This window comes from Cebus imitator, unplaced genomic scaffold (genome assembly GCF_001604975.1).
Source record: "Cebus imitator isolate Cc_AM_T3 unplaced genomic scaffold, Cebus_imitator-1.0 Scaffold380, whole genome shotgun sequence".
NCBI classification, from domain to species: Eukaryota; Metazoa; Chordata; class Mammalia; order Primates; family Cebidae; genus Cebus; species Cebus imitator.
The window spans coordinates 556891-572425 of record NW_016107695.1 but is presented as its reverse complement, the minus strand read 5'-3'; positions in this window follow the sequence as shown (position 1 = coordinate 572425).

The window sequence follows — 15535 nt, the reverse complement described above, 5'->3', positions numbered from 1 at the left end:
GATGGTGGATGGGGGGTGGCTTCTCCCAGGTAAGGCTGTAAGGGTGGATGGTGTACAGGGAGCTGCTGCTTCTCCTAGGCTAGGGTAGATGGTAAGTGGGGGAGGTGCTTTTTCTCCCAGGCCAGGGTTAATGATGGACAGCGGAGGTCAGAGCGAAAGGTGGGTAGCAGAGAGGCTAATTCTTCCAGGTCAGCGTTAATGGTGGACAGGGGTTGGGCTGCTTCTCCCAGGTCAGGGTGGGCCTTGGATGGGGAGGTTCTTCTCCCCCAAGCTGGGGTGGATGGCGAGTAGGGGAGGGGCTGCTTCTCCCAGGTCAGGGTGGGCCTTGGATGGGGAGGTTCTCCCCCAGCTGGGGTGGGTAGTGAGTGGGGGAGGGGCTGCTTTGCCAGAGCCCCCTGCACGTGCTTCCTGTCGGCACCTGCCTGTCAGGTTCCTTCACATTGTGTGGAGTTGTTAACTTGGCCATGGACCCCCCAGGTCTTAGAGAACATGAGAGCGAATTTCTGTGGACGCAGCCCTTATCCCGGTGTCTGTGGCAGGGGTGCGTCTCTCAGGCCTCCTGCCATTCCCCCACAGGGCTCCAGCGCTGCAGAGAGTGGCTGGCACCACAGAGAGCCAGCCTCACTTCCTGGCCTCTGTCTTCCAGGGGGATATGCAAGCTGGCTGTGGGAGAGGGAGGGAGCTTTCAATTTTGAAAACCTCTGTTTTTCCTGATGGCACCTGTTTATTGGCAAACATCAATTTCTGACACACATGCAGAGAACAGACTAGACTTCAAGAGTGTATGTGTCGTGTTTAAGGTACGTTGTTTGCTTTTTAAGCTATTGGTGACAAAGTCATCATTTGAATTATAAAGTAATTTAAATAGATTGATGTTACCTCAAATTCAAAACAGTGTAACCCAGTTCCCTTAGAGAATGCTCAGTGGATAAGTGTCCATTCATCAGTTTGACTTTTTCTGCCTCCAGGTTACTTTTTCCTGGGGTTGGATGTGGAGGGCGGCCTCCCCGCTCCACCGTGCCATGGCCCCCCCGCTCCACCTTCGTCTGCAGAACACGTGTTTCCTGATTAAAGCTGAAGACACGCAGCTCTGCTGCTCAGCACTTAGGAGCATGCGGCAGAGACCATGGCACTGATGGCGTGGGGAAGGAACACAGCCATGACCTCCATGTGCAGATGGGCGGGGGCAGAGGTGATGGGCCTCCTTCCTTAATACCTGGCAGCCAGAATCAGGAAGGCTCTTTAGAGGGGGCAGAAGGAAGCCGATTGGAACGTGGCCCATGGACGGGGCCTCCCCAGGTGAGAAAGGATTCAGGCAGAGACGGTGGGTGTTCATAGTGCAGAGAACAGCAGGTTCCCGGCGCAGAGCCCAGGCCCAGGTGCGTGGAATGGGCTTCACAGGTGGTGGGCGTCACAGAGGTTCCCGGCGGGGTGAGGTGGGTCTCAGCCCCGAGTGCAGGAGGCCAGAGGGGGAGCAGAGGGGCAGCTCCTGGTCAGCGTCTCCCCCGGACCCCCTAGGAGTGAGGAGGAAGAGAGATGTGAGGATGAAGCAAAAAGCAGCCAGAGGCCTGGGCGGGAAAGCCAGCGAGGCTGAGGGAGGCATCGGCGCATCCGAGCGCAGGGGGACCCGGCACAGACACACAGCAGGTGGAATCCTGCCCCACAAGTTCACACCCACCCTGAACCTGTGAATGACCTTACTGGAAATACTAGCGCCTTCGTGGATGGAATCAAGTTAAGATGAGGTTGAACTGAAGTACAGCAGGCCCCAGGTCTCGTGCCTAGTGTTCTAAAGAGAACAGAGAATATGAACACACAGACACAGGGCGAGCACTGTTTGATGGGGGCAGAGACCACAGTGATGCAGCCACCAGCAAAGGTCACCAAGGACTACCAGAAACACCAGAAGCTGCAGGAGACGGGGAGGGGCCCCCGCCGAGCGTCCCAAGGACGAGCAGCCCCGCCACCCCCTGTGTTTAAAACTGATGGACTCCAGAACCGCAGGCAATGCAGGTGTGTTGTTTGTGATACCAACATTATCGCAGCAGGGCAGGCCCAGGAGACTAAGACGGGCACCCCTTGGAGATATCACAGGCTCAGCTCCACACTGCTGCAATCAAGTGAGTTGCATAGATTTGTGGTTTCCCAGTGCATGGAAAAGTGAGGTTTATACTCTACTATGGTCTAGTCATGATGGCACGATGTCTAAAAGAACAACATACAAAACTTAATTCTAAAACACTTCATTGCTCAAAACTACTAACCTGCAATGAATCGTCATTTCCTGCTGGGGGAGAGCCTTGCGTGAGTGCCGGCTGCTGACTGATCAGGGTGGTGGTTGTCGAAGGCTGCAGTGGCTGTGGCAGGTTCTTAAAGGAAGACCACAGTGAAGTTTGCTGCATCCATTGACTGTCTTTTATAACAAGTTTCTCTGTAGCACGTCATCCTTTTTGATAGCAGTTTATTCACACAAGAACTTCTTTCAAAATTGATGTCAATTCTCTGAAACCCTGCTGCTGCTTTATCGACTAAGCTTATGTAATGTTCTGAATTCTTTGCTGTCAGCACAGCATCTTCCCCAGGAGTGAGGCATTTCACATCTTCCCTGGGAGGACATGTCATCTGAATAGATCATTTGCTTTGCTCATCCACAATAAGTACCTCCTGATCCAGTCAAGCTTTATCATGAGAGTACAGCAGTTCAGTCCAGTCCTCAGGCCTAGCTTCTAATTCTATCATTCTCTTGCTCATTCCATCATATCTTCAGTGACTTCCTCCACAAAAGCCTGGAGCCATCCCTTACGGTGGGAATCAGCTTCTTCCAAACTCCTGTCAGTGTTGATATTTTTCCTCCTCCCATGAACCATGAATGTCCTAGTGGCATCTAGAATGGTGAATCCTTTCCAGAAGGTTTTCAGTTGACTTTGCCCAGATTGATCAGAGGAATCACTCTCTATGGCAGCTATAGCCTCATGAAATGTGTTTGTTGAATAGTAAGATTGAAAGTCCAAATCACTCCTTGATCCATTGGCTGCAGAATGGACACTGTGTTGGCAGGTGTGAAAACAACATTCATCTCATTGATCATCTCCATCAGAGCTCTGGGGTGACCAAGTGCATTGACAAAGAGCAGTCACATTCTAAAACAGATCTTTTTTTGAGCAGCAGGTCTCAAGAGTGGTCTTAAAATATTTAGCAAACCATGCTGAGAACAGATTTGCTGTCATCTAGACTTTTTGGATCCATTTAAAGGGCACAAGAATAATAGATTTAGGATAGTTCTTAAGGGCCTGAAGATTTTCAGAATGGTATATGAGCATAAGCTTCAGCTTTGAGTCACCAGCTGCATTACCCTCTAATAAAAGTGACAGCCTGGCCTTTGAATATTTGAAGCCCAACATTGACTCCTCTCTCCTGTGACTGCTGCAGTTGGCCTCTTCTTCTAATAGAAGACGAGTTCATCTTCATTGAAAATCAGTTGTTGAGCACAGCCCCCTCGTCAGTCATTTTAGCTGAATCTTTTGGGTCACTTGCGCAGCTTCTCCATCAGCACCTGCTGCCTCACCTTGCACTTTCATCTGACAGCGGCGGCTTCTTCCCTAAACTCCATGAACCAATCTCTGCCAGCTTCGAGCTTTCTTCTGCAGCTTCCTCATCTCTCTCAGCCCTCACAGAATTCAAGAGATTAGAGCCTTGCTTTAGATTAAGATTTGGCTTCAGAGAATGTTGTGGCTGGTTTGATTTTCTCTTCAGGACACTCAAACTTTCTCCCTATCAGAAATAAGGCTGTTCTGCTTTCTTATCGTTTGTGTCCTCATTGGAGGAGGACTTTCAATTTCCTTTCAGAACTTTTCCTTTGCATTTGCAACGTGGCTAGCTGGTGCAAGAGGCCACACTTTCAGCCTGCCTCAGCTTGGACATGCCTTCCTCACTAAGCTCAGTCATGTCTAGCTTTTGATTTGAAGCGAGAAATCAAAACCCTTCTTTTCACTTGAACTCTTAGAGACCACTGTAGGTGACTCATTGGCTTAATTTCAATATTGTTGCTTCTCAGGAAATAGGGAGTCCGGAAGAGAGAGGGAAAGATGGACCCGCTGTCCATGGGGAAGTCAGAGCACATACAATGGTCATCAATGATCATTGCCATCTTATATGGCTGCAACTGTGGATGGCCCAAAACAATTAAGGTAGTTAACACTGAAGGTCACCAATCACAGATCACTATCACAGACATAATAATCATGAAAAATGTGAAATATCGTAAGAATTGCAAAACGTGACACAGAGCCACGAGCTGAACAGCTGCAGTTGGAGAAACGGCACCTGCACCCTTGCAGGGTGGCCACAGACCTCCCTGTGTCACCGCACAGTGTCTGTCAAGCCCAACAGATCGAATCACAACAAAATGAGCAATACCTGTGCAGATGCATGGCCTGAAACTTCCATTACTCAGATGTTTCTAAAGTGGTCGTGCAGTCCCAAAGATGCCCCGTTACAGTGGGAGTCCCTAAAAGAGGTAGAACATTTTGAGCTCTGTGATCAGAGACTGGCTCTGAGGCAGGGGAGCAGGTGTGCGTGGTGCTGACGACTCAGGGAGGGTGAGGCAGGCAGGGCAGTGGCCATTTGAGAACCACGTGAGGAGGCCTGTGGGCTCTGTGCTCAGCCCTGCCGTGAGCGCCCCGTCAGTGGCCAGGGCTGCAGAGGAGACAGCAAGCAAGCTTGCACCTGTGGCAGCCCCCAAGGCAACGTCAACACATGTGACTAGGGAGCGAAAGCTCTCGAGGGCCGAAAGGGTGGCCCAAGCTCGTCGCCCAAATGGCCGATGCCTAGCAGGAGGTAGCTTGCCTTCCAACAGCACCAGACTGGCCAGACCAAAGTCTCCATAATCTGGAAACCAAACTCCCAGAATGGAAGGCAGGTGGATGTCAGAGCTGAGAGGCGAAGACGGGAAGTGAGGGAGGCAAAGCATGGAATGCAGCACCTCCAGTCCAGCAGGGAGACAGGCATGGACCAGGAAATAAGAGACGTTGAGACAGGGAGGACAAATTGGATGTCCAGGCAGCTCAGAGTAAGAGGATGAAGGGAAACATGTCCACTGGCTGGGGGCGTGAGCCTCTCTGCAGATGGGCCCACTCTTGGCTGTGAGCTGGGGTGTTGGTGTTTAGCTGGGAGAGATGGAAAGTAGGCAAGCTGATCAGACCAGAAACTGACTAATGCTCACCACATGCCATCAGAAGAGAAGAAACTCTGGTTTTCACACAGAAATGCATCAACCAATATCTTTGTTCATCTGTTAAGTCAATCATGATTTTAGTAAATACCATAAACCCAGGACTCTACTAGTCAATGAGCGTGAACCAGCTGTGAACATAGCACTCAGCACCCTGAGCCCGTGTGGACTGTGAACATAGCACTTAGCCTCCTAAGAAAGTGCCAACTGTGAACACAGCACACAGCATCTTGAGCATCTGCTGGCTGTGAACGTAGCTCACAGCACCCTGACCAGGTGCCGGCTGTGAACGTGGCTCACAGCACCCTGAGCAGGAGCCGGCTCTGAACGTGGCTCACGGCACCCTGACCAGGTGCCGGCTGTGAACGTGGCTCACGGCACCCTGACCAGATGCCGGCTGTGAACGTAGCTCACAGCACCCTGTTTTTGTGGAGGGAGAATCCAATGCATTGATGAGTTTCAAGGCTGCTTCTTACAGAGTTCTTTATCTGAGACATCAATCTCAAATCTAAGGAACAGAGCTGAGCTCCAACTTTCCAGAATTGAGAAGGATGGCTTCTGCTTCCGGACATCCTCTGTGAGCATCGCTGGCCCAGCGGAGCTTTCATAGTCACAGGTGCAGAATCCCCAGAAGGCAGCTGCTAAGTGTGGTCGGATAGAGTGGGGCAGGGGCTATGAGGATGGCAGAGGGAGCAGAGGGGCTGGTCCTGTGCTGTGGACACTGAGCTGTTTCACAGGGATGGGCGCAGGGGCACTGGTCACAGGGATGAACAAAGGGATGGACACAGGTCACAGGGATGGACACAGGAATGGACACAGTTCACAGGGATGGACATTGGAATTGACACAGGTCACAGGGATGGACACACATCACAGGGATGGACACAGGGATGCGCCCACACAAATGACTAGCCCTGTCTATGAAGGGGAGGGAGTCAGAGCTTTAGGTGCAGCGCCCACACACATGACTCTATCCCCGTCTGAGGGGACGGGTGTTTTCCTGGTTTGGGATGGCAGCCAGGGCAGAGTGCGAAGGCACCCAAAGGAAGAGTCTTCCGGCCCAGACAGGTGTCTGGCCCCATGAGTGCAGACAGTGGGCACACGAGCAGCAGGGACAGGGGAGCAATTCTGAAGATGGCTCCTCTGTGGGAAGGAGGGGAACAGGACTGGGTGCTCATCAGGCACAGGACAGTCTCTCCAGCCCCAGGGGCTCTCCCGGCTCCCACCTCCCATCTCTGAGCCACGGTCGCTTTGTCATGTTGTGTCACAGCAGTGGGGGCTCAGGGACCACACATGAGGCCTCAACCAAACAGGCCATGGAAGAAGGAGCAGGACGGGAGGAGGGGGAAGGGAGGAGCAGCTGGAACTGAAGAGAATGAGGCTGGAGACACTGGCCTGGGCCTGGAGACAGAAAGGCAGGTGCCCACGCCCCATGCAGTGTGCTTCGATGCACACAGTCTTCCTGGAAGCAAAGCCTGACTTCTGGCTTTTTAATCCCACAAGCCTACTGGGCAGTGGAGGACGTTGGGGTCACCTGGGCCTGGCAGCCACATGTGGGGAGAAACCAGGAATCCAGTCCTGCTCCTCTGATGAAGCAAGAGAGAAACAGGCAGAGCTGGGGACCAGGGCCTTGCGGGAGCCAGCACAGGCTCTAAAAGAGTCCGGACTTAGGAGCCAAGCTCAACAGAGAAAACCCAAGGTGGGCCCGTGCAGGGAGTTGTGGGTGTGCAGAGGCGTTGCCCCCAGGACCAGAGAGGCTGGGGCTGGGCTGCAAACCTACCTCCAGCCTGAGCAGGAGGGACCCGTGCAGAAGAGGAGGGCTGGGCTTAGGGTGGCCCCATTTCTGGAAGGTTCTTGGAATTGGGAGAATACAGGGAACACGGGGCTGGAAGAATGAGCCAGAGTGAAATGAGGTTAGGGCATTTCCCGTGACTGGATCCTAAGCCTGCTGTTATAAGGGAACCACCTACTCCTCTCATGGACAAGCGAGTACAGTTTCCTCCGGATCCGGAGCTCACGTGTCCTTGGGCCCCGGGTGCAGGGCAGGGGTGTGTTGTCTGCCTTGTCACTCCCCATCCACAGGGGTCGGCTGAGAGGTCCTCTGGGGTGGCTGCAGCCATCTCACGTCCACACAGATCCTAGGCGGCAGTCTCTGCTCACTTCCAGGTAAAACCAGGCAGGGTGGTCTCTGCCCACGTCCACGCAGAACCTGGGCTGGCGGTCTCTGCTTGCTTCCAGGTAAAACCAGGCGGGGTGGTCTCTGCCCATGTCCACGCAGAACCTGGGCTGGCGGTCTCTGCTTGCTTCCAGGTAAAACCAGGCGGGGTGGTCTCTGCCCATGTCCACGCAGAACCTGGGCTGGCGGTCTCTGCTTGTTTCCGGGTAAAACCAGGCGGGGTGGTCTCTGCCCATGTCCACGCAGAACCTGGGTGGGCGGTCTCTGCTCATTTCCAGGTAAATCCAGGCAGGCGGTCTTTGCCGACACTCACAGCGTCTCATGGCTGTTGACCCTCAGAGCGGAGCCTGGCTCCGTGGGAAGAAGGGGTTTGCATCACGTCTTCAACAACGGCACACTTGCTGGCATTCATGGTGTTTAACTTCGTAGAGATTCATGGTGCTTTGTTTTCAAATCCCAGAGACTGGCACCCATCATCCATTATACAGAGAAAACCAGGGTCTGCCACACCAACTGGAACTGGGCATGGGGATGGCTGTTTAGACACACATGGGCTTCTTTCCTACCCTCATATGTGATTAAGAAGCATTAACACCCACGTACCACTTCAGTAGGACTGTGCCCTCGTTTGCTGAACTTCAGGGGTGTTTTGCTCAGTCCTCGTCCTCTGCAGGGAAGCATGTTGGTCCTGAGTCACCCTCGGTGTGGTGTCCTGGGAGAATGCACACATGGCTGTGGGGTTTTCACAAACAAATTCATGTGACTGACATTTGCACAATATTTTTGTAATTAGGCAGGAATTTGAGCATGGAGACCAAGTTGAGAGCGCTCAGCCGTCACCCACGTGCTCACCACTCACTTGCTGTGTGCATGTGCGCGCCTTATTATTGTGGAATTTATTATTTAGTCAAAAAGGGCAGAAGAATTCCAGTGATTATAAAATACTCCAGCTAGCATGACAGATGTAAATTTGACTCCCAAAATTGAGCAAGCTTAACCTTTTGCAGAAGGCAATCATGGAAAGAGTTTGGAGTATCTTCTTCCATCTCAACATCACTGCGAGTTAGTGATAAGGCGAAATTTTGCGAGATGCCCTAAGCTGTATGACCTCAGAAAAAGGCCTCACATCCTTCGTTTTCTACTCAGTTTTGAAAAGCGTTTGGCAAACCTTGTGTATTACTCAGGGCTCTGCAGAGAAACAGAATCAGTCGGATGTGTGTGTGAAGAGAGACAAAGAGATCTATTATGAAGAATCAGATCATGTGATTAGGGAGGCTGACCAGACCCTAAGATCGGCAGTCAGCAAAGTGTCCGCCCTGGGGAGCTGGTGGTGTTGTTCTTTTCTGGAGACTGGCAGGCTAATGCCCAGGAGAAACCAATGCTTTGGTTCCAGCCCCAAAGAAGGAAAAAGGCTAATGTCTCAGCCCAAAGGCAGTCAGGAAGGAGGAGTTCTCTTATTTGGAGAAGGATCAACGTTTTTGTTCTGTTCAGGCCTTCAGCTGATTGGACAGGGCCCACCCACGCTGGGGAGGATCATCTGCTCTACTCAGTCTTCTAATTGTAACATAATGTTCAACTTATTCAGAGCAACCTCACAGATGCCCCAGAAGTCACATTCAACCAAATATCTGGGCACCCCATGGCCCAGTCAAGTTGACACATAAAATTAACCTTCACACCTTACATGAGCAAAAATTAAAAGCCAAAAAAAGAGAAAGCAGAGGGACGGCCTCTGTTGAGTGGAGTTTCCCAGTGGGCACAGGTGGGCCATGAGCCACGCAGTGACACTCACTGAGAGCACACGCACTCTTCCAGCCAACCGCCTTAAAGCTTCAGGGAAGCGGGTGGATCAAAAGTGAGCCAGGGCAGGATGGGGGTTAAAAGGAACCCTTTCAGTGTAAACCTTTGATCCTGAAAGTGCTTCCTAGTGCATGCCTCTTGTTGTGCTTCTGATTTTTGAAGACATTGAAAAATGGAAAAGATGGAAATTTCTCTGATGGTCATTTTATAAAGTATTTCATTTCACTCATTTAGAAGAGCAGATAGATGCTGAGAGGCCTTTAGGGCAGAATCAGTTTTGGAACAACTGAAACTGCTGAGATCAAATGAAAATACAGGTGTGGGTGTATGGATGTTTTTCTGGGGGGAAGGTCTATGGATTTCAGTCATATAGCAGAGAGACCTCTGGCTCTAACTGGATTAAGTGTCGCTGCCTTATTGTTACCCAGAGCTTTGGAGTTTGTAAGGAACTGCCGCGCTAGAATGAAAGCTTCACAGGAGCACAAAGTTTCAGTCTCTTTTCTTCCAGGACCTGAAACAGTGCCTGGCATGGAGTAAGTACCAGTGTGGAGTTTTCCTGTGACCTTCTTATTCTGGTCTTTGCATCTGTCCTGTACAGTAGATGATTAACCCCAGCAGAAAAATCACAGGGGCCCAGGCAGTTTGAATGCCCTATGCAAATGATCCCGTAAGGCCAGAATCTTGCAGCCATTCTCCCTGCAAGTCCAGGCTCAACTCCTCAAACCAGCGGCCAAGACCTGCTGGTGCAGGAACCAAGGCTGGAAGAGATGGGCTGTGGGATACTGATCCTGCGTGGAGCCACGCACCCTGTTGCTGTCATTGCCGAGAGTAAAGTTCATTTCATCGCCTGCCGTAGAAGTAGAGATAGAATTTAACAAAATAAGTGAATTCCAAGATTTGCTCATGCATGTCTCCGCTCAGTTGTTTTGCAGTGACAGAGGCAGGTGGGGTTCTGGCCCCTGTTTACTATAATAAGCTTAAGCTGGACGAGAGAAAGTCAGCTGGAGAAGTTGGAAAGAGCCTTTTTGCTCGTGATGTGGGAGTTGACAGCAACAGAGAAATCCCAGAATAAGTAGCTGAACTGAGAAAAGAAGCTAAAATTTGGAAACTGCTGTGTTTGTAAGAGATGAAATTGGAAGCAAAACCTATGAGTCAGTTTCTCATTCAAACATTCAGACCATGTGCCCTCAGACAAGGGGTTCAGTCTCTCTAAACCCTGTTTTATCTGCACTGTCCCAGAAGCAGCCCAGAGTCTCTTCCTCAGAATAATACGCCAAGATCTCACAGGAAATTACAGAACAGTACAGGTTAATGTGTAAATCGCATATAATAAAATGTTACCTGCCTTTACCAGCCTACATATCACTTGCATCAGACTTGTCTGTACAAGACACTGAGAACTAACTCTGCTGTTTTTATCTTGCCCAAATTCCTATCTAAGGGGACTGGGAGTCATGCCCTCTGATGAGTTTCACTTTCCAACCCAACTCTGGAATAACATTATGAAACAAAGAAGAAAATCAAAATATTTTAACCCCAAACATGTTTCTTTGATATATTCTAAAATGACCCTGCACAGCTGTTCTTTGTGGGGAGAAATTTGCATCTGCAGAGAATCTTTATTAACATCCTGGATCTTTTCCTTCCAGACCCTCCCAATTCTAAAGAGATTAAGATCTGAATGGAAAGCGTTTGTCACCTATTGTCTCTAAGGGCAGTCGCTGAAAAGTTTCAAAATCATTTTGGTCTCCACAATCTTCAGCTTAACCTGAACATTCCCTTTCTATCCCAGGTCTTTAAACAGACTCAACCAATTGTCAACCAGAAAATGTTTACATTCACCTGTAGCCTGGAAGCCCTAGCTTTGAGTTGTTCTGCCTTTCTGGACCAAGCCAATGTATTTCTTAAATGGATTTGATTGATGTCTCCTACCTCCCTAAAATGTGTAAAACCAAGCTTTGCCCCGACCACCTTGGGCACATGTTCTCAGGACCTCCTGAGGGGCTGTGTTATGGGCCATGGTCACCCATATTTGGCTCACAATAAATCTCTTCAAATATTTCACAGTGTTCAACTAAATACCTTTCAAAGTACTTGATAATCATTAGCTCATTCAACTTTATAACACTGTATGTGGCAGAAAGAATCATTTTTGTCGGGGCGCGGTGGCTCACGCCTGTAATCCCAGCACTTTGGGAGGCCGAGGTGGGCGGATCACGAGATCAAGAGATTGAGACCATCCTGGCCAAAACAGTGAAACCCCGTCTCTACTAAAAAATACAAAAATTAGCTGGGCATAGTGGTGCACACCTGTAGTCCCAGCTACTCAGGAGGCAGAGGCAGGAGAATTGCTTGAACCTGGGAGGTGGAGGTTGCAGTGAGCCAAGATAGCACCACTGCACTCCAGCCTGGTGCCTGGCAACAGAGCAGTCTCAAAAAAAAAAAAAAAAAAAAAAAAAGAAAGAATCATTTTCTCAATAGATTTGCTCCTCTTAAATCTATGCAAAATTCCATCCCATGTTTCCTGGCTGGGATTAAAAACAGTTACTGCTAGGCAACTCCTAAGAGGTAGAACATGTAGTCAGGCCACTTGAATACACATCCCAACTCTTCTGAGTCTAGGTGGACTAGAAAAGCATGTACCAAAACTGTTAACCCAAGCAGGACAAAAATTAATTACCAAGGACAAAAATTAATTAACGCTTTTTTTTTCTCTGACACGTGGTCAGGCTGTAAATTTTCCAAATATTTATACTCTGCTTCCATTTTAAATGTAAGTTTCAGCTTCAAGTCATTTCTCTGTTCCTACATCTGAGCCATTAGAAACAGCCAGACCATATCTTGAATGCTTTGCTACTTAGAAAATGTCCTCCACCAGATACTCCAAGCCATCGTTCTCAAGTTCAGACAGATCTTTGGGTGTGAACAGAATGTAGCCAAGTTCATAGAAATAGTTCATGGAAACTATACCAAGGAAATAGTTCACTAGATTTTTATGCTAAATCAGCCAGTACTGAAATTGTTAAGATATGCAATTTCAATCACCTCCATGGTCCAAGTCAAATTACCTAAGAAACTCATTTAATAAAGAGTGCTATGCACCTGATATAGTTTGGCTATTTGTCTCCACCCAAATCATGTTGAAATCTAATCCCAGTGTTGGAGGTGGGGATTTGTGGGGGGTGTTTGGGTCACGGGGGCAGATACTTCATGGCTCGGTGCTGTTCTCACCATAGTGAGTCTCACATGATCTGGTTAAGTGTGTAACCCCTCCCTCGTCCCTTGCTCCTGCTCCCAACATGTGAAACACCTGCTCCCCCAGAGCCTTCTGCCATGACTGTACGCTTTCCGAATGTGAAACACCTGCTCTCTTGTAGCTTTCTGCTGTGACTGTAAGTTTTACAGGTGTTTCACTGCATGCTTTCCGAATGTGAAACACCTGCTCCCTTGTAGCCTTCTGCTGTGACTGTAAGCTTTACAGGTGTTTCACTGCACGCTTTCCAAATGTGAAACACCTGCTCCCTTGTAGCCTTCTGCTGTGACTGTAAGCTTTCCGAGGCCTCCCCAGAAGTAGATGCTGGTGCTATACTTCTTATGCATCCTGAAGAACCATGAGTCAATTAAACTTCTTTTCTTATAAGTTACTCAGTCTCACATATTTCTTTAGCAATGCAAGAAGGGGCTAATGCAGAAAATTGGTACTGAGGATGGGGCATTGCTGTAAAGATACCTGAAAATGTGGAAGGAACTTTGGAACTGGAAGAAATTGGAAGAGTTTGGAGTGCTCAGAAGGAGACAGGCAAATGAGAGACAGTCTGGAATTTCTTAGGGGCTCGCTAAACTGTTGTGATCGAAGTGCTGATAGTGATATGGACAACGAAGGCCAAACAGACAAGGCCTCAGGTGGAAACGAGGAACTTACTGGGAACTAGAGCAAGGATCGTCCTCGTTATTCTCTAGCAAAGAACTTGGCTACATTCTGTTCATGCCCAAAGATCTGTCTGAACTTGAGAACGATGGCTTGGAGTATCTGGTGGAGGACATTTTCTAAGTAGCAAAGCATTCAAGATATGGTCTGGCTGTTTCTAATGGCTCAGATGTAGGAACAGGGAAATGACTTGAAGCTGAAACTTACATTTAAAATGGAAGCAGAGTATAAATATTTGGAAAATTTGCAACCTGACCATGTGTCAGAGAAAAAAGCTTTTTCAAGAAGGGAATTCAAGCAAGCTAGGGGACAACCTCTTGCTAGAGATATTTGCATAACTAAAAAGGAGCCAAGACAATGGAGTAAAGGCCTCTATGGCATTTTAGAGATTGCTGAGACAGCCCCTCCTATCCCAGGCCCGGAGGCCTAGGAGGACTGATTGGTTTCAAGGTCCAGCCCCAGGGAGGCACTGCTGTGCATTGCTGCAGGAGGCGGCGTCTCACATCTCAGCCACTCCTGCTCCAGCCTCCGCTTAAAGTGGCCCAGATACAGCTCAGTTCTCACCTTCAGATGGAACAAGCTGTAAGCCTTGGAAGCTTCCACATGGTGTTCAGCATGTGACTGCACAGAGTCCAAGAGTCAATCAGGCTTGGCATTCTCAGCCTAGATTTCAGAAGATGTATATAAAAGCCTGGGTGTCCAGGCAGAAGCCTGCTGCAGGGGTGGAGCTTCACAGAGAACCCCCACTAGAGGAATGCAGAGGAGATATGTGGGGTTGGAGCCCCACACAGAGTCCTCACTGTGGCACTGCCTAGTGGAGCTGTGGGAAAAGGGCCACTGCCCTCTAGACCCCAGAAAGGTAGAGCCACCAGCAACCTGCACCCTGTGCATGGAAAAGCCACAGGCACTCAACCACCTGTGAGAGCAGCTGCAGTGGCTGAACCCTGCAAAGCCACAGGAACAGAGCTTTCCGAGGCCTTGGGAGCTCACTCCTTGCACCACCATGCCCTGGATGTGAAACGTGGAGTCAAAGGAGATTAATTTGGAGCTTTAAGGTTTAATGACTGCCCTGCTGGGTTTGAGAACATGCATGGGGCCTGTAGCACCCCCCACATTTTTTTTGGCTGATTTATCCATTTTGGAATGGAAATGTTTACTAAATGCCTATGCCCATGTGTATCTTGAGAGTAAATAACTTCCTTAATTTTACACATTCGTAGTTGGAAGGGACTCATCTCTGGATGAGACTTTGCACTAGAACTTGGGACTTAAGACTTTCAAATTAATGCTGTAATAAGTTAAGAGTTTAATGGACTATTAGCAAGGCATGATTTTATTTTGCAATGGGAGAAGGACATGAGATTTAGGGGGCCCAGGGACAGGATAATATAGTTTGAATATCTGTCCCCACAAAATCGCATGTTGAAATGTAATGTCCAGTTTTGGAGGTGGGGCCTTGTGGGGCGTGTTGGGCTCGTGGGAGTGAACCCTCATGTCATGGCACTGTCCTTATCATAGCAAGTGAGTTCTCATAAGCTCTGGTCATTTAAAGGTGTGTGGCACATCCCCTCCTCCGGTCTTCTCCCACCACCTGTTCCCCACTTGCCTTCTGCCTTGACTGAAAGCTCCCTGAGGCCTCCCCAGAATCAGATGCTGGCACTATGCTTCCTATACAGCTTGCAAGACTGTGAGCCATTAAACCTCCTTTTTCAAAAAAATTACCCTGTCCCAGGCATTTCTTCATAGCAATGCAACAATGGCCTAATACAGCACCTAAATTGGAGAAACAAACAAAATTTTTCTTTCAGAGGATATAAATTCAGTGTTAACCATGGACTAATGGAGAGCCTGGGCAGCTGCCTAGTCCTTGCTGAGTTCTTAAACTTTCCATTATTAAAAGCTCTGCACTCTTTGACTCATCATGGAAAAGAAGAACTGATCCAAATTACGTATGTCTATATCTATGTATGTATAGGTATATTTGTGGGTGGTGACTGTTCTCAATTGCTAAAATAGTTATGACCAATGTCAGGTTGGTCAAACCCATAATACTGGAAATACAATGAAAACTTCAGGTACATTTCTGCAACCTGATAGGCCATTTAAACATTTATAAAGAAATTTTATTCAAAGTTCACTTTAAATGTGTGTTTTCTGGTTGTTGAGAAGCTTTCCCATGTCAGAAGGCTGCTGCTTTTACAGTAGCTAAAAGGTTATTAGTAAACATATCTCCTTCACGGGGCATTCCAGGGGAAGTCTCCAGTGATGGAGATACTAATTTCACTGGACAAGCTGTAAAACTATTAAGGTACCACTGATAAAATAGTATTAGGCAAGGCTAAATGAATAGACTGGATTGCCTTGATCAAAGGGATGGCAGGTTGATGACAATCAGATCCCT